The 19764-nt window shown below is 48.7% G+C and overlaps 1 protein-coding gene across 6 annotated transcripts in view; it reads left to right on the forward strand.

Annotated features, from left to right (window-relative positions):
- TLN2 (talin 2) overlaps window positions 1–19764 on the forward strand; it is a 461380-nt gene that overhangs the window by 184674 nt on the left and 256942 nt on the right. Inside the window, exon 1 of one of the 6 annotated variants that reach the window (XM_075532417.1) lies at window positions 506–624. The exons of 4 other annotated variants lie outside the window; for them this stretch is intronic. The gene's annotated coding sequence lies outside the window, so the exon portion shown is untranslated. Of the gene's footprint in view, window positions 1–505; window positions 625–19764 lie in introns of those variants that run through there. One more of the 6 variants, XM_075532419.1, reaches the window with a different exon arrangement.

Genomic DNA, 19764 nt, shown 5'->3' on the forward strand with positions numbered 1-19764 from the left:
AGGCTGGTGAGACAGACTGGAGGCCTCCTCTACCCTCTGGCTTCTCGGAGCTACGGCAGTGGTGGTCTAAGACAGGCAGCCTTGTGGGGCTGTGGCCACAGCCTGGGGAGGGCCCTCCTGGGCATCTGTGGCTCTTTTCAGAAAGACATTTACCTTTCCATTGAACAAAGCTCCTTGCTTCCATTCGCCCCCAGGGAGAGGAATTTGGAGTTGAGTGGGGGGAAATCCTTTTAAAACAGAGAAGAGACCAGCTTTGCTCATAGAGGTCTGCAACCTCACCAGCGTCTGGTGTTATTGTTGAGTGGCAGGGCTCATAGGACTTGCACCTCATCAAGGAAAAGGCTCCCAAACAAAAGCCAGGGTGGAGTTTCCTGGGCAGGAGTGTGATATTGTAATAAATGGGAAATGGCTCTGCAGTCTAATCTCTGGTCTGATTACACACATTACTGGGAGGACTGTTTTCAAAGGAATGTTACACACCCCTCTTAGGCCCCTCCTGAGTGGGTGTGTCCACACCTCCCCAAGCCTGCTCCCTAACAGAGCCTTCTCCAGAGCCTGTGGAGGGCCTATGTGAAAAGATGGGGATGCCTTTCTCAGGGCCCCAGCCAGGGGGCCCTTTTGCAGGTGAGTTTACCTTTTAAAGTCCTTAGGGACTCCTGCAGGAGCCTGGTGGCAGGGTGGTTACGCCTTGGGCCCCGGCCTCTCCTCTGGAGAACAAGGAGGCCTTCTACCCACTGTAAGAGTTACAGTCTTGGAAACCCACAGGGGCTTCCCGGGAGGGCAGATGTGAATCAGAATCATCTTGATGGCAGTGAGTTTGGTTTGGTCTCTGAGAGACTCTGGTGACCCCCAGTCTCCACCCTCCTGCCTTACTGAGCAGAACGTGTGTGCAGGGCCCTGACATTCCGTTAGCAAAGGCAGGCACTTTATATGGGGTCAGGGGAAATGCTTACATGCAAAGTCTGTGTTCTTGCGAAAGCAGTGTTATTTTCTGCAGTAACAGAAGCTACCCTGACGCTGTCAGTCTCCAGCCCCCCACCCCCCTACTCCCAGTGCCCTAGACCCAGTGTTTCTGATCTGAACACGTGTGCTCCTGCCCCTCTGGCACTCTGTACTCACTGTTCCCTACCATCACCCCACTTTCTTCCCCTTTCCTGTCCTCAATCATAGGAATGAAGCTTGAGAACGTTCCCTTGTGTGGATCCTGCCTGCTGTCCCTGAGCCTCAGTTAAATGCCCACAACCACCCTGCGCCCACCTGTTTTAGTTTTATGCCCTTGGTGATACCCGTTATCTTTGAAACCATTCCAAGATCAATTTATTTTCTTTCTGCTTTTTTTTTTTTTTGGTGGTGGTGGTTGTGGCAACAATTTATTTTCAATAATGGAAGGCATGGTGAATGAAAAAAAATATATATTTCTTGAGGTAAGAAAGATTTTTATACCATTAATGGGACAATCTGGTGTTAGGGTTGATTAGGGTTGATTGGGGTGGTGTTAGGGTTGATTAGATTCCTGCAGTTTTACCGACCCCCATCAGGTGTCCGTGCACACTAAAAGTGGGGGAAGGTCGGTGGCTCACGAAAGGATTTAAAGCCCAGGGGTTAGCCTGCTTTTACCAAAAAGAGGCTGTGGTCTGGAGGTACTGCCCAAGAAAGGGCTAATGACCTACTTCTGCAAAGGCCTCGACTGACAGTGCTGTGGAGCAGTTTCCACGCTGGTGCTGTGAGGTCGATGGTGACTTGATAGCAACCGATGTTTGAAGTCTAATATGGTGCCTTATTGATCTCCTTTTCAACTTGCCAATACCTGGGACATAATCAATACGCCTGAAAGGCTTGGGGACAGTATCTCTTAAGCAAGTTATACAATTTGAATTTGTTTTTAAACTAGTCGATATCAGCCCAGTTTTCAGATCAACCTGTTTCTATCATAGCTCTGTGTCTTTAGAATCTTAAAAGAAAAAAATATCTTTCAAGCCATTTTGTCTGTCTGGTTCCATTTGTCTTGCTCTTATTTCAAAATGCTAGAATCCCACATGACTATCGCAAGAGATCACCGAGACCCTTAACTGACACCTGGCACCCGTGGGTTGTGATCCTTGTCTTTCACGTGGGTTTTGATTATGGTTACAGAAACCAGACCTATTGGCACTGAGCCACCTCTGACTCAGAATGACCTTATTGCACACGGCCACGTCTTTTACCCACGGATGGCTGTGGCTTTGAACCACCGATCTTTTGGCTAGTAGCCCCATGTTTTACTATGGCACTCCAAGGGCCATAACAGCAGACTATCAAGATTAAAAACAAACAAACAACTCACTGTCATGGGGTTAATTCTGACTGATAGCCAGCCAGCCTATAGGATGGACGAGGACTGTCCCAGTGAGTTTCTTTGTGAGAGCAGCCAGCCTCCCTTTCGCCTACAGAGCACCTGGTGGGTTCGGACTGCTGACCTTGCAGTTAGCAGCTCCAGACATAGCCCGCTAACGCATTAGAGCTCCAGCAGAGTAGGAGCATGATGGGAAATGGCAATGACACAGGCAGTGCTGGCTGTTCCCACCCACTCCCTGGCCCTGTTCCCTCCTTTTCATACGCCCTTCCCACCAGCTGAACTCAATGGACTCCCCCAAGACTGCACTATGTCTGGTTCAGGCATCTGTGCGTGGCTCTGCCCGCCCACCGGAGAAGGCCAGGCGTTCCTCCTATGTGCGTGCCTCAGAGGCTGGCCCAGTGCCAAGCCTCCAATTACAAATCATTGATTCAACAAGTTCGTCCCGAAGGGAAATTTTAATTAATCTTAAAGTTTTAAGCCAGATTTATTAGCATATATGTAATGCATACACTATACAATGCCATAGTTCAGCCCTATCAAGAAGCATTGTACAACCATCACCGCAATCCTTCGTGGTGTGCCTTGGACTCTTTGGATCATTTCACAGCTCCTAATGTTGTCAAGGAGCCTAGGTGGTGTAGTGGGCTGCTCACCGGGCTGCCAGCCACAGGGTCAGCAGTTCAGAACCAGTAGGCACTCCTTGGGAGAAAGAGGAGGCTTTCTACTTTTATCAAGGGTGAGAGTCTCAGAAATCCACAGGGGCAGTTTTATTCTGTCCCATAGGGTCTTTTAGGTGAACTTTGGGCCACATTGGCCTCACCCTGGTAGCCTTGATAAAAACCATGGGCCAGGCATGGTTAGGCGGCCGAGGGCCTGGTGTTCTTTGCTGGCTGGAGACGCTGGTAGCACAGGTAACTGGAAGGACCATCACTGATTCAATGACTGGCACGTCTCCGGGGGTTTCTTCCTACGCCAGTGCAAGCCTCATGTCAGTGTGTCAGCTCGGAAGGTCCAAACAAGGCAAAGAATGCTCTTTGACTATTGTAAGAGGTGGGGCCAAGAGTAGCCTCCTGGATTATACCTTCTATCCTTACAGATTACACTCTGGGGGTATTTTCCCCGCTGAGCACATTAGACTCCCCGTGCTATGTTAGACACTACTCTGCTCCCTTCAGTGACATGTATGTATGAGAGATGCTTCTGATAGCCCATGGCCTCCTGGGAATTAGCCCCAGGAGGAGAGGGGCAGCAAGGAGTTGTACCTGTTTGCTCGTTTAGGGATTTCGTAGCAGCGATCTCAGCAGAGCTGTGGCTGCGTGTTAAATGCCCAGGGTCTTCAGGCTGGTGATGCCCCAGTTAACTCTCCGGCGACGCAAAGCCTCCTTTGTAAGCGGCCTCTCCTGATTGCAGGGGTGAATAAAGTTCATGCATATCATTTTCAGAAGCGTCTACACTAATCTCGAGGTTCAGCAAAATGTCATTGGTTTGAAATAATGGACAGTCGTGTCACTTAGGGAGCGACGGGTGGGGGGGGGGGGAAGGGGTAGAAGCAAGCAGTTTTCCTTGAAGTCTACACATAATAAATTGCACCAGACAGATGATCGTCTGAAAGGGTTTTTAGAAATATGATCTGTGACACAGATTTAAGGCCCAACAGAGGCCTTCAGGGGATTTCTGCTAATGGATATTTAAGAACAACAATTAACATACCACTTCATAATTAAGTGCTTCTGGATTGCTTCAGGGGCTCTCTCGGGCAGCAGTTGGCCCCTCACATTCCTTATGCAGCCCTGTGTTAATTGGAATGAACTTAAAACTATTCTGATTGCCACTCCTCTATCAGGCAGACCCTTTCCAACTGCCAACCACGAAGACGGGGAGCTGTCTCACAGGGCGAATTCGTATAGCCCAGATGAATGACATCTCCTGCCTTTCACCTCCACAAATGCTTTATTGCCTGCTCCCCTCGGTGGAGACGGCCAGCTTCCTGGGTGGCGGTGGGATTCGGTGGCCTTGAGTAGGTGCAACCGAAGGGACCCCGCCCTGGTTGAATACAACACAGCAGGGGCTGTAGCAGCCCAGGTCTGGGCAGTGTCCTGAGGGGGCACCCAGGTGGGCTAGGCAATCAGCACAATAGGCGCGAGCTGGCTCATGCTTACCTCCTTAGTCTCAGGAAGCAGTGGCTCTCAACCTTCCTAAAGCCGCCACCCTTTCACACAGTTCCTCATGTTGGGGTGAATTATTTTCGTTGCTATTTCATCACTGTCATTCTGCCACTGTTATGAATCGGGCGACCCCTGTGAAAGGGGTGTTTGTCCCCCAAAGGGGTCGAGACCCACAGGCTGAGAACCGCTGTTCTCAGCTCTCAGCTGCGACTTCCCTAAGAAAGATGTAGTTGTCGTTGTGGGCCGATGTTGACCTGGGTGGCCCCAGGGGGCAGTCCTGAGCCTCCAGGCCCAGGGCTTCGTTCGCTAACGGCGTTTGGCTCTGAAAGGGCTGCCCCGACGTTGCCAGCTTTAACCCAGGCCCGAACTGTTGAGGCAGAGAAAGGTAGCACGGCTGTTTCTAGCCAACTGATCCTTGTTGGAAGCCTGGTGATGGGGAGCCTTCGCACATGAAGGGGAGCCCCAGCCCGGGTGTTTATTCCCTGCCATGGTCTGGGCGTGAGGGTTGCCTTCCGGGGCACTCGGGGTGCCCGGGCTTTCTTGAAGAGCGGCACCTTCCAGGATGGTGCAGTCTTCAGTCAGAAATCGGTGTCTTTGGTGGGCAGATGAACTGAAGCTGTGCTGAATTTTCTGTGGTGAAGGAGTTGGGGCCAAGACCGTTCATGCTTCTAGCCACCGATGGGACAGGGTGCAATCACCTGCTATGACCTGCATGGGAGTGGGGCTCCAGGTCTTTCTCCAGCAGAGGTCCCGAACGTGACCCTGTGGTCAGCAGACATGTGCTTAACCATTGCACTACCTTGGTGCAAAGGGAAAATGGTAACTCTGCGGCAGCTGAGAGAAATTCTGCGGTGGTCTAAGCTAGGCCCCTTTGAACTAGTTACTGGAGTTATTTATTATGCAAACACTCTACACAAGTGAAGGTAAACAGCATCATTCAAAGGAAAAGCTATTTTTCCTCCCTGTGGAGGTCAGTGGAGGGTCATATTTCAGGGTTAATGATCAAGCTAATAATCCCCTGGCCATAAAACGTCCCTTGATGGAGCGATGATGATGCATGGCCTTGTATTGCTTTCACCCTTCTTCAGATCAAAGCACTATTACTCCTTTGGTGGGAATTCCTTCCTTTCCACCTTCCTTTGGGTTGCCCTTGGTCCCTTCCCAAAATTCTCCACTGCCGTTGAACATGCTAAGAGGATAGCCCTGTTGATATGAATGTGGTTCCGCAAGTGGGTGGAAGGTGGTGGCTATGTGGCTTTCAGGCATTGGCCTTCTAGGCTCCACCACAGGGGAGGGTGCCAGACTGCCCTTGGCCGTGCTCCAAGTGTGTCGGCAACAGATTGGTTTTCAGTTCACCGGGAACAGGCGAATCTTGGGTAAACATGGCAGTTGGGGAAAAGCAAACATTTGTCTTGGCAGTTATGTGTTCTCAAGTTGTCTGATCCCTCGTGTAGCAGTGGACCAAGTAGGAGCTACAGCCGAGGACGTGGCGTCAATGACGGGTCTGGCTTAAAATATATTGTTAGAAAATAGACAAGTAAAGGACTTTTATAAGAAAAGTAATCTCTCTTTTGTTTTGTTTTTAACCTTCTATCAATATTCCCTCATCCCTCGCTTGCTTATGTCAGAACTCCCCGTTGTTATTTGGAGTAAGATCTTTGCTTCTGTGTGGGGGTACTGTCTTCTGTCTTCCAGCAGCATCTTCGGTCTTGTTTTAGTCCTGGTTGTCGAGAGAAACAAATCCAGGGACATTCATATGTGTATAAGAGAGAGCTTCATATCAAAGAGTAATAGTATATTAAGAAAACATCCCGCCCAATCCAGATCAAGTCCATAAGTCCGATATTAGCCCATATGCCCCATACCAACCTATAAATTCCTCTTCAGACTCACAAAATACATGGAATGATGCCAAATACAGGAAGATCACAGGCCTGTGAGTGGAAAGCCTTGTGGATCCAGTGGCAATGGAAGCATCTCAGTGCTGGCGTGGGTCTCCACATGGTTCTTCCAGCTCTAGGGCTCTGGCTGGGATCAGCGTGACTCCATGTGTCTTGTCAGCAGGAAGATGAAGCAGAGGGGGTGTGTCCTGCCTCCAGGGAGGAAGACAGGAGTTCCCAGAATCCTCAGGAGAAGGCCATGAGCACACAAAGACATTATTGATGACCTGATTGATGGGCTAGACTCCACCCCTTCGCTCGAGTTGACAGGAGATCATGTAGCTGCCACAGGCCTTACTCCCTGGATGTCAGCAGAACATCCTTCCCCAGTAATGACAACAAAAAAATGTCACCAGACTGTGCCAAAGCTCCTGGCTTACGCCAGTGCTTCCTAAAGTGCTAAATCTATGGCCTCCTGAGTTGGGCCACGGCAGAAGAACCTCCATGTGGGTAGAGGGGTGGGTGTAGAACGTAGTGGTTGAATCTCGTTGACTCATATTTCTGAAAGTCACCTTCCAACCCATCTGTGCTCAATGAGCCCACACGATCAGCCTCGTTATAAGTGATGGTGATAATCTCATCTGCAACACCATTCATTTATTACATTGTAGAGCAGCTATTAGCTATTGTCCTGTCATGGTTTGTTGCCATCCCGACAGTGGTCTGCAGTGGGCATTCCAGTCACATTGAGGGCACTCAGGAGATGGGCCTGACACTTGGCGCCTTTCGGTTGCTTGGCTCCTCAGCTGGGCAGCAAAGCATGACGGAGTCGATTGCCCATCACGCGTGTGATGCACTCAGACTTCCTCGGCTCCATCAAAGGGGAAGGTGCTGAACTCCCGTGTCACGGTGACATGCTGCTTGGGCTCCTGGACCCTCTCAAGTGTGACTGTGCATCCATGCAGCCAGCGGTCTTGCATCTTTAGAAAATGTGAGGGATAGAGTCTCTCGCCACAGAACTGCCCATCCGCCTTTGGATCAGTAAGCATTTTAATTAGTTAAAAAACATTTCAGAGTGTTGAATTTGTTGCATGAATATCATCATTACTAACGCAATTATGTTACAGAGAAAGGTTTTATTTTTTAAACCAGTAAGTGTTGCCTATTTGTTCGTGATTAACTTTGATTATGGGGAATTTCAGAAACGTCAGTGGAAAGAAAATCGTATCGTGAGCTATTCTGTAGCCACCGTTTAGCTTTAATGGCCAATCCTGTTTGATCTAGAATCGCCCCTCCTCTCTGTCATTGATTAGTACGTTGTGAGGTGTCATCAAGTTGGTTCCAACCCAGTGACCCTGTGCACAACAGAACAAAACACGGCCCAGTCCCGTGTCACCGTCACAATTGTTCCGATGTTTGAGTCTGCAGCCACTGTGCTAATCCATCTAGTCAAAGGTTTTCCTCTTTCTTGCTGCCCCTCTACTCTACCAAGCATGACGTTCGTTTCCAGGACTGATCTCTTCTGATAACATGACCAAAGTACATGAGCTGAAATCTCCCCATCCTTGCTTCTAACGAGCATTCTGGCTGTACTTCTTGCGAGACAAGATTTGTGTATTCTCTTGCCAGTCCACGGTACTTTCGATATTCTTGGCCAGCATCACAATTCAAATACATCGATTCTCCTTCAGTCTTCCCTATTCAGTGTTCAATTTTCACATGCCTATGAGACAATTGAAATACCTGCTCCATGGTTTGCGTCAGGCACACCTTAGTCCTCAAAGCAACATCCTTGCTTGTCAACACTTAAAAAAGGTCTTGTGCAGCAGATTTATTCAATGGTCCTCAACAGTACATCATTTCATCAGCTCATATTTCAGTATTTTAACTCCAAAAGATTGTAGCTTTTCCCATAAATGTATTTCCATACAAAAAATAAATGAGCCATTCCACCTCGATGTTTCTGAATGCCAAGTATCTGTTGGCTATTGTCTGCATACCTCTTGGATGCCTTTTGGTCTGTGTTACCTCTGCATTAAAACAAAATGGGCCAGGGTAAGATGCAAAATTAAAAAAAAATCAATGTGTCTCAAATAGCCCTTTCAAACCGAGAGCTGCTCTTGAGGGTTTCTGAGATTGTCAATCTTTACTGGCGCTGACAGCCTCATCTTTCTCCCTCAGAGTGGCTGGTGGCTTCGAAATGCCAGCCTTGTGGTTACTAACCTGTGCTTCACTCACTGCCCTACCAGGGCTCTTTCAAGGGCAAGGTAGTTACTGGAAACCCCCTTTTGTATCTTTGTGTCAAACGCAGTGGTACAGGTAGGGCTTCATGTGTTGCCTGGCTCTAGGCAGGGACCTAATAAGCACCTTCTTTGGTTCCCCTGTCCCCTAGGCGCCCTGGCGGCGTAGGGGGTTATCACGGGGCGGCTAACAAAAAGTCAGCAGGCCAGGCCACCAGCTGCTCTGCAGGTGTTTTGCCTGTGCCGAGCTGCAGTCTAGGAAACCCAGGGGCCCTTCTACCCTGTGCTATGGGGCCCCTATGAGCCAGCATCCATTCGATGGCAGTGTTTGGATATTTCCCCCCCGCCCCCTCTACTCCGACTAAGTTGTTTCTCCTTCTCCTGGGGTAGGTGGTTTTCTCAAGGGAACTAGTCAGCTGGCAGGTGCTGGGCACCACCTGACTCTTCCCCACACACTGGCCCTTGAGTGGGCTGCTGGAAGCCTTTCTTTGGCACCCCTCTGCCAACAGCTGCACTAGGGAGCCAGTGTTCCTGGAAGTGCATGAAGCGTGATCCATCAGAGGCTTGCCTCGTGCTGTTAGCTGTCCATTGTTCACGGACCAGAGAGAGCTAGGCGTTGGGGCAGTCTCATTTCTGGCTGCAGGTCTAACTCTCCACACATGGGAAGGGCGGTCTTGGGGTTAATGCCACAGGATGGGTGTGGAGTGGGCCCGAGAGGGAAGGGACCCGGCTGTTCTTGTGCCTCGGTGACTCCTCCCCATGGAGATGGGGCTGGAGGCTGCATTCAACAGGAATGGGACAGTGATTGTGATGTAACATCTGTGTCAGTGTGTCTTTCCACCTGCTTTGTAAGTCTGTCTTCCATGCATGCTGCTCTTGAACGGCTGTGGTGCAGCAGTCAAGCACCCCCACGACCCTCTTGGCAGGCAGCTCAGCATTGTCACTTCTACATCCACCAGCCTCCCACAGGCCTGGGAGCTGGAGAGGCCTGTGTGGTCTCCTGACTCAAATCCCACGCTGCCTGAACATCCACCATGACCCTCTGCTCCATCCCGGCCAGCTGTGGCTGAACGTCCTCTCCCTGGCCCTGTGCTATCCTCTGCCAGCCAGTGTCTGGTCATGAAGTACTGGCCATCCTGCCGGCCAAGGCCCCTGAGAGCTGGCAGCCTCAGCACCTTCCAGGTGAAGCCATCAACAACACAGCTGTCAAACTGACCCCACCCCCTTTAGTGGCAAATGGAAAGCATGCCCTTGTTGAGTTCAGTGACATGGATTATACTCACCCTCTTTGACAACCACCACCACCGCCTGGGCAGAAGTTGGCATCATCCTGCACACAAGGACTGCCCAGGCTGACCCTTGGCCACCTTCCCTTCTGACCCACTACTCTGTTTTCACAGCCACGCGGAGCCAGCTTTCCCCAGAAATTGTGTCCCTCGTTACATTTTCTCATCACTCGATTGGCACCTTTGCCCCTGCTCTTGGACCTTGCTGGGAGGTCCTGCTCAAAGCTCCCCGACCTCCCGCTCGCTGCGGTCCCCTGCCACGTCCCTGAGTGGGATGAATGCTAGGGCGCTCAGCCACTAGGGGAAAGGCTGGCCATTCAAACCCGCCACGCTCCTTGTAAGTCTTACTTTGAGCGTATTTTAACTTTTCCCGAGCTGGGTGAAGGTGTGCAGAGCGAGCCCGCTTTCCGCTCAGTAGCGCGTCCACGTTTTGTGCTGGTCGCCGACTGCAGCCCCATCACATGGCATTCCTCTTCCCGCTTCTTCCGGTTTCCCCAGTGTCACACCTCCTGCCTTCTGGACTTCGCCCCTGCGTCAGGGCTGCCCCTTTCACCCCAAAGGGTCGGTTCTTCTAAGCAGTGCGCGCCTGCCGAGTGTTATTGGGCCTGTTGATTGTTTGGCTGACAACGGAGCCAGTGCCAGCCCGGAAGGGTGGCTGACAAAGAAAGGGCTGTTGTCTAGGGGTCACACCAGCCTCTCTCTGTCCAACCGGGAAGCCTGTTTGTTTTCACTGATTTGCGGTACATTCCGTGTGTTCCTCCTGCTCTGCTGAAAACACTCCAATGAGATTATTTCAGAGTGGTTGCTGGTAGCAAGGCGTCCTTTCGCTCTTCCGGCCGCATGGCCATGGAGGCTGATGTCCAAGTGGCCCATTAGTGCTGGGGACTGTTCGTTTCCACAGCTCTTGAATTTTGGTGGCTCTTGGTTCGACATGGGCAGAGACCAACAGCCACACATTAGAGGACTGTTCCCAAGTTTTGAGACCCCCATCACTATTTACCAAGATAAGATCTGCAACTCTGTGGGGAAGGGGGGGATAGACTCTTGTGCTCATTGACCTTCATGTCCTCCAAGGTGATAGTTCTCAGCCCCCAGGCTCAGACTCATGTCCTCAGGATGTTTGCTTATTTATGGCTCAGAAGTTTCCCTCACGGTGTGCCCACTGGGTGCATGGATAGAGTCAGCATATGTAAATGCATATGCACAGCCCCACCCACGTATGTCCGTGTGCCATGTCTGTGTTTCAGAAGAAAGGCCTGGCTCTCTGCTTCTGAAAATCCTCCATGGAAACTGTGGAGCCCAGCTCTACTCCGAGAGCCGTGGACGCCCCAGGAGTCAGGACGAGGCCTGCACACTGTTCCCATCTCCCTGTTGCCACCTTCTCTGGAGAGAGCCTTCTCCTGTTTCACATGGAAAACATCTTCCTGCCTGCTCAGCAATTCCTCTCCAATGGCCGCGGTTGTCATCTGAAAGAAGAGCCCTTGGGAGGGACGAACCCACTCTCCTCCCAGTTTTGCCTCGAGATCTCCTCTCTCTAGGAGCTTCCTACTTGCCCTGGCACGGGGTTCCTCTCTTTACATTGGTTCCTCCTCTTCAGCCTACAACATGCCCAAATCCAGAACTCCCTTCCCAACAAAATGATCCTCTGCATAACCCTGGGGGGTGGGGGCGTGGTGTGTGTGTATTATGATCCCATGTTGCAGACGGACGTACTGAGGCTTAAGGGCGGAAGAGCTTGTGTGGGCCCACAGGCAGCTCATTAATTGTGAGCAGGATGGGCTCACAGGCTACTTCATGGCCGGGTGCCCTTAACCTTAGGCCTAAGGCAGAGGAAAGCCCTTCTTAGAAGCTTCTCCACTGCTCAGTGTACGAAAAGGAGTTTCGAGACTGAAAGTAATGGAAGAACCAACCAGTGAGAGTCACCTGAAACGTACGGTGCTTTGTTCTCACATTATGGCTCTTTTAACTCAAAGCAGCATCTGTCTTCCCATCTAGTTGGTGAAATCTTCAAGAGCTGTCTCTTAATTTCCTTCCCTCAAGCCCTTCGTGTTAGTCAGTGCTTCCTAGTGGGATAAGGATGTAATGGTTGATTGGTGTGATGGAGTAGGTTCTGATTCACAGCGACGGGCTCGATGCGCACCAGAAAGATAACTGTTTGGTCCGGTGTCATCCTTGAACTCTTCCTTTTATTTGAGGCCACTGTTGCCATCTTATGCCAGTTCATCCCCTGAAGGTTTCTCTCTCTCTCTCTCTCTGACCTCCGTTACCAAGTATAACGCCCTTTTCTAGGGTCTGGTCTCTCGATCACTTGTGGAAAGTACCTGAGACGAAGTCTTGCCATCTTTGCTTCTAAGGATCCTCCTGGTTGAGTGTGTGTGTGTGTGTGTGTGTGTGTGTGTTCCAACTCTATAGGACAGAGTAGACCTCTGCTCTGTAGCGTGTCCGAGGCTGTAACCCCAATGGGGGTAGATTGCCATGTCCTTTCTCCCATGGAGCCGCTGGATGAGTTTGACCCATCAACGTGTGGACTAGCAGCCAAGTGATTAACTTTTGTGCCACCAGACCTATCAGTTGGAATCATTTTCTGTATGAATATGTAGGTGTGTATATTTATATACATCCGTATAGTGACTTAAAGAATTGGCTCATCGATGGGGTGGTTGGCAAGTCTGAAATCCATGGGACAGGTCGGCAGTCTGGAAAGTCGGGCAGAACACCTTCTTCTTTGGGAAATTTCAGTTTTTTTCTGGTGAGGCCCATCCACCTTACCTAGGATAATCTCATTTACTGGATGTAAATTGATTGTAAAAATATTAATCACATCTAAATAGCTTTCCAGCCAAGCCTAGACCAATGCTTCACTAAACAAGTAGTCAGAGTAGCCAGGCCACGTTGACCTATAAAATCAATAGCCTGTTACCGAGAAACTTTCAAAACCCCAAGCTCGGCTTTGGGAGTGTTGGAAAATGGCATTGACTTCATTCCCTGTTTGCGTGTGTACAAAGAAAACTTGCGAATTTTGCTGGATTGGTATATCATGGTTCCAAATGAGAAATGTACATGAGTGTTTTTAAATTTCTGAAAGTTGGACCCATCGTTACTATTATTAAATTGCGACACGTTTCATAATCTATAGCTGTCAGATTTAAGAAGTATGGCCTTTTAGTGATACATCAAAAAAATTAGTGTTCATTCTAACTTAGCTATGTAATGGAAATAATCCATTACTCATGCTCTTATGTGATTTGTTTGGTGTTTTTAATTTAAATTTTTGCCACATTTAAAAAAATAATTACAAAAATATCAATGATTACGAGGAAGGACAAAATGTTCTAAAATTGATTGTTGTAACGATTGTACAACTCTTCTTGATATTATTGAATTTTATGATATGTGGATGAAGTGCCAAAAAAAACTATTCAAAACTTTCTCTTAGTCTCCTTCCAAAATTAGACTGCCTCAGTCTCCACTTGTCTTTCCTCTCCCCTCCTGCCTGCTTCTAAAATGGAGAGGTCAATAGTAAAATGGAGAGGTCAACAGTAAAATGGAGAGGTCAACAGTAAAATGGAGAGGCCAACAGTAAATTGAGGCAGCTTGCCCCTTGGTCAAGAGCAGGGCTTCTTCCACCTTGATGAACAAAACTAGTCTTAAACATGTCATCTGTTGTGGGTTAAGATTCTTGAGTTACATTCAGTAAAAAGAAAACATCTGACAAAAAAGTGACAAGATACAGCCACATGATAATCATTATTATTTTAAAATAGATTCAACCAGCATCGTTTACTTTCAGATTGCTCTAAACGTTTTTAAATGTGTGATCTCAGTTTCCGAGCTTGCCTCTTTGCGTGATCAGAAACAAACCGGTCACAGGCCGACCACATTTTGGGTCACACCGGATGAGCCCTGGGTTACATGCTAGACTGCTAGCCGCAAGGTCAGCCGTTCAAAATCACCAGCTGCTCTGTGGGAGAAAGACCAGAGTTAAGGTCTTGTCTTGTAGGAGCACTGTGAGTTGGTATCGACTCTATGGTGGTGAGTTTGGTTTAGAGAGTTGGGCTAGCTAGGAAACCCTGGTGATGTGTTTGGCTGCTAACCTAGAGGTTGGTGGTTTTAACCCACAAGCCACTCTCTGGGTAAGAGGCAGTCTGTGTAAAGATTGTCAGCCTAGGGACCCTGTAGTGTGATGCTGTTCTGGTGTCTAGGGTCGCTCTGGGCTGTGGCTTGGGGTTTGGTTGTAGACAACGTAATGTAGACTGTCCTTAGGTCAGCAATGTCCAGGCAGTCACTTTATCTATCTATCTATCTATCTATCTATCTATCTATCTATCTATCTATCTATCTAACCAACACGGTATAGCTTTTTTTTGACGCTTGGTAGCCATTAAGGACTACATAGCTGAGAAACTCCCGAAAGTTCAGAGGCCTTTAGCGCTCAGGCGATATTGTTGATGTTTCCTTTTAAGTGACACTCCTGCTTTGACGCTCGCTGTGTTCCGTCCATGGCTGAGTCAGATGCCCAGCCTTTCCACTACTGGAAAGCACCGGAAGGCCAGACAGTAAAGGTCTGGCTTAGGAAGAACGTCCCCCGTGCCCGGTGTTGTGGTAGAACTGGGTGTTACTTGATTATTTTCTCAGCTGCACAGAGTGAAACTCTAGTATCCCAAGGACATAACAGTCAGAACCGATGTTATCCTGCTCCGATCGCTGGTGAGATAAGGTATATGGATTGGGAATTGCTTTTTAAACAGCTCAGCAGTTACACATTTTGGCACTCTGTCTGGCAGGGGGGTGGGGTGGGTGGTCTAGCTGGTGATCATGTGACACTGTGTGCTCCAGGTACTGTGATGGTCTTACTGGAACACTTAATATTTAAATCTTAATGGGAACTGGCCAGGAACCATTAGAGGGAAGAGACCCCTGCCAGTGCTGAGATGCTTACACATTCACTGCCTTGGCTTTCCTCCTGTAGTCGATATCATTGCGTCTGTTTTGTGAGATGGAGGAGGACTTTGTGGATTGGTGTCAGACATATGGGTTCATGTTGGACTTGTGAACTTTAAACAAAACAAAAATCCCGGAAAATATTAAGGAAGTCCTTATGCATTTTTACTCTAGGGTTGTGGTTTAACCAATATTAGTTAGGTGACGTGAAACAATCTTCGATACTGTAAATAAGAACTCGATCTACAGGAAGATCCAGAACCAATCAACTTTACAGAGACCCGTTGAGATGGAAGATCCCCGCCCAGAAGGGTTTCCAAGGCTGTAATTCTCTCAGAAGTAGACAGCCACCTCTCTCCTCTGGAGCCGAACACCTGACCCCCTGCACCACCAGAGCTTCTTCTAGAGAAGAACTGTCCTAGAAAGATGATACTGCACCCTTGTTCCAATTGAATTTTTGTAGCCACGCACTGTGAACACGGGTGGTGTAGTGGTTACACGTTGGGCTGCCAGGGGCAAGGTCAGCAGTTTGAAACCACCAGCTGTTCCTTGGGGGCAAAATGAGGCTTGCTCCTGCCGTAAAGGGTTATAGTGTGGGAAATCTACAGAGGCCGCGACCCCCCCACCCCCCACCCCCACATCCTCTTGGTCAGTCTGTGTTGGAATGGACTCCATGGCTGCCGGGGCTTTTGTTTTTCAGTAGCCACATTCAAGAGAGAACACAGAAGCAGATTGTCAACGTTAATCATGTATTCTTTTTAACTTAATATATCACAAAGATGAAGGCTGCAACATATAATACGTGTAAAATTATTCATGAAATATGTCATTCCTTTGGGGGTGGGGGCGGGCACTGCGTCTTTGCAATCTGCTGTGCACTTGACCCTTGAAGCACGTCTTTGTCTAACCAGGTCACGGTGAGGAGGTAATGTACCGAGATCTGCGGCCTAGAGAAGCCAAGGCCCGGTGCGCTGGACACTTTATACAGCACTGAGTCCTTTGTATTGGGGTCCAAAATAATCTTTCCATGATTTCATTGCTTCCTTAGTGAGGGCAGCAGTGGGCTCCCAGGAGCTCTCTCCCTCCCCAGAGCCTTATACCCATCTACATCAATGATCTCTCTCTCCCTCTCTCTCTCTCTCCCTCTCTCTCCCTCTCTCCCCCTCTCTTTCCCCTTTCTACCATAAGCTGAGAATGGGCTGGCTATTTCTGCCAAGGGCGAGGTAGCAGGCACGTAGATCGATTTTGCTCTTTTCACAGGCGGGAACGGATGAAAGACTCAAGAAGCAGGGGAGGCTGCTGCTTCCTTTTGGGGGTGGGGGATTGGCTAATTCAAGAGATTCCCTTATTTTTGTTTCCATCGAGTCCATTATGACTCAGAGCAACCCTATACGACAGCTTAGAACTAACCGTGGCGTTTTCCCAAGACTGCGACTCTTTACAGGAGTAGAAAGCCTCTCTTTCTCCTGCAGAGCAGTTGGTGGTTTTGAACTGCTGACCTTGCAGATAGCATAGCAGCCCAATGTGTAAGCCACTCTGCTCCTAGGTCTCCTTCAGTAAAGAGATTGGAGCGTCCAGAAGACAAAAATAGGATCAAGTGTTTTTCATTTTGTTTTTCAATTCAAGGGTACCACGGAGGAGCCTTGCTCCGGGAGAAACGAAGGTGTACGCAGCCATTCTGTTTTTGACCAGGAGAATGCGTGTGAAGGGAGAGCGTGCTGCTGGGAGTGAGGGAGAGAAGCGTTGGGAGCATAAAGGGGCAGGAAATGGGCCTAGTTGACCCTCAAGTGCAAGGACCCGAGCAGGAGCCCCGGAGCAACTGAACCTCATGTCCTGCTTCCTTCTCGAGGAACGGGGAGGTCTGGGGAGGAAAGGTGTCTTGCCCACAGCCACTCAGCTAGCTCCGTGACCCCAGGAACTGTGCCTGGGCCTCCCCGGTCTTCCTTGAGTCACCTGCACCTGCTGCCTGCCACAGGAACCCAAGACAACCAAGTAGATGGCATAGCTTTATTGGATAAGCACAGACTTTATTTCACAATCTAAATGCTTTTTTCTGATTAAAAATGCTCGTTTTTCAAATTAACAATCAAGTGATATGCTGAGGTAGTTAGTTTATTGTGCCAACCTGGCCGGTAAACACATGTGGAGTTAATTGAAGGACGGAGGGATAAATGGCTCAGTGAGCCTCGCCTTTCGAGTTCTCCGGTCTCTTGCTTTGTGATGTTCGGACCAGGGTGCAGCTGCCTTAGCCAGTTCCCGCTTCAGCTGGCAAGGCTCATTTCCTGCAAGACATCCCTGAGAAGCCAGATGGACCTACCCCGATGCAGCCGTGTGGAGCCCCCTGCCAGCGCTGAGATGCTTACACATTCACTGCCTTGGCTTTCCTCCTGTAGTCGGTATCATTGCATCTGTTTTGTGAGATGGAGGAGGACTTTGTGGATTGGTGTTGGACATATGGCTTAATGTTGGACTTGTGGACGAATAACAGAAATGTGGGTGAAGGGATGGGCAGGGTAAGCTGCGAAATCACAATAACCATATGTGTTGAGGTGCTTCTGACTGATTAAGATCAAACCCATGCCAGTCATCCCTGACCAATACACGGCTTCCAAGACATTTAAGTCATAAGTTCTCAAACTTATTTGGCCTACCACCCCTTTTTCAGAGGGAATTTTTTTTTTACTCAACCCACCCCCAGCAATCGAAAACGGTTGTACTGTAGCACATAATCCAGGGTAAAGTGTGGGTGTCTGCTTTTGCAGCCCCCCCCCCCCCAGATCAGCTCCAGTGCCCCCATGGAGCAGTATCACCCACTTTGGGAAATGCTGCTATAAACATTTATGGGCCCAGACAACCTGGTGTTTTTCCTGGTGGCTGGTGGGCTGGAACTGCTGACCTCACATTAGCTGTCCCCCCAGTGTTTAACCCTCGGCATCACTGGGAGTCCTTGTTTCAGTTGCATGGTGACCCCCCAAACAAGGCAGAAGATACCGAGTGACCTGCTCTTGTGTGACAAACACAAAACCCAAACCCACTGGCCCTATAGCGGAGCTCCGGGGGCCTTGTGTGTTATGTGTTGGCTTTTCCTGCAAAGTCGGCAGTTTGAAACCACCGGCTGCTTTGTGGACAAAAGAAGAGGCCTTCTGCTCCCTTAATGATTTGTTGGCAGTGGCGGAGAAACCGAGCAGAGCAAAATGGTGCCACGGTTTCCAGGGCTGCCAGTCTTCACAGAAGCAGACTGCCACGCCTGGCATCCTTGACACGGCCCATGGGTCCCAAGGACCGACTTTGGGGTTGGCCTTGAGCCCTTAACCACCTCTCCCCCAGGGCTCTGTCCGTAAAGAATGCAGCCCGTGGGACCATACTGTGAGTGGGAATCGACTCGCCAGCACACAGCAACATCATTGTTCACAATGAAGTCAGCAACACAAAGTTTACTTATATGCAGGGGCGTGGCAGCTCTGGGTTCTCAGTCTTTGTTTGTTTGTTTTGAAAATCATTTTATTGGGGGCTTGTACGGTTCTTAACACAATCGAGTTATCAGTTTTAATCTTATGTTTAGGCTAGTAAATGTGCATTAATAGTATCAGGTGTTATTGATAACTTTCTTTTAAAAGTCATTTTATTGGGGGTTCTTACAGCCTTTAAAACATTGTATACATCAATTGTATCAAGCATGTTTGTACATATGTTGCCATCATCATTTCCAAAACATTTTCTACTTGAGCCCGTGGTATAAGTAAGCTCCTCTTTTTTCCCCCCTCCCTCCCACTGATAACTGTTTCATGTGCAGCTGCTGTTAGAGCAAATCCGGGATGAAAGTTTAATTTGCAATACCTGCATCTTCTAAAGGGCGGATGCGGTTTCTTCTTAACCCAAGGGAGATGGAGACCTTCTGCACCGTTCTAATTAATGGAGATTCCGGAGTATTTGAGTTAATTGGCCTTTCATTGGCAATGATTGACTGTAATAATGTACTGAATATCATAGTTGGTTAGAGATAAGAAGTTTCTTCTAACCTAGGAGTCGTAGTCAGCTGTGTACCGAGCTCCTAACGACAAGATCCAGGGTTCAAACCCACCAGCTCCTTTGCAGGAGAAAGATGGGGTTGTCTATTCCCATAAAGATTGAAGAAGTCTCGGAAACGCAAGGAGGCATTTGTACCCACTCTAGAGGGTTTTTATTCCTCAGAATCCACTCTGTACAGTGAGTTTGGATTTTGAAAGAAGTCACTAGTTAAAATAGCCAGTCTGTGTGTGTGTGTGTGTGTGTGTGTGTGTGTCTCTCTCTCTCTCTCTGTGAGTGTGTGTCTGTCTGTCTGTCTCTCTCTCTCTCTCTCTCTCTCTCTCTCTCTCTCTCTCTCTCTGTGTCTGTCTCTGTGTGTGTGTGTGTGTGTGTGTCTGTTTCTCTCTCTCTCTGTCTGTGTGTGTGTGTCTGTCTCTCTGTGTGTGTGTGTGTGTGTGTGTTTACGAGGGTTACAAAAGATGGGAAATTATGGTAAGAATGAAATGAGAGCAAAAATTCTTTGAGAAAAGAGATGAGATTTTTTGTGTGAACATTTCATAATCAACTTAAAATATAAAAATATAGAATGAATATTTTGGCCAGTTCCTTATGAGTTAATGATGCAGTTTAAAAGGTTATTTTTGTTTCCCCCTGTTCTTTTAGTCACGTGGTCAAATATTTAGGGAGCATCTTTGTACCTGGCACGGTTTCAGAGCCTTTACCAAGTAGAGTCTGTGCTGTTTTTATGACAGCATATATTAATAAAAGCAGAAACCAAACTCACTGCCATGGAGTCAATGTACAGGGTGGACTTGCCCTTGTGGGTTTCTGAGACACTAACAATTTACAGTGTTACTGTAACATTCTAAACCGCTGAGCATCTGGTGGTTTCGAACTGCCGACCTTGTGGTT

The sequence above is a fragment of the Tenrec ecaudatus genome, chromosome 14, assembly GCF_050624435.1.
Source record: "Tenrec ecaudatus isolate mTenEca1 chromosome 14, mTenEca1.hap1, whole genome shotgun sequence".
Taxonomy (NCBI): Eukaryota; Metazoa; Chordata; class Mammalia; order Afrosoricida; family Tenrecidae; genus Tenrec; species Tenrec ecaudatus.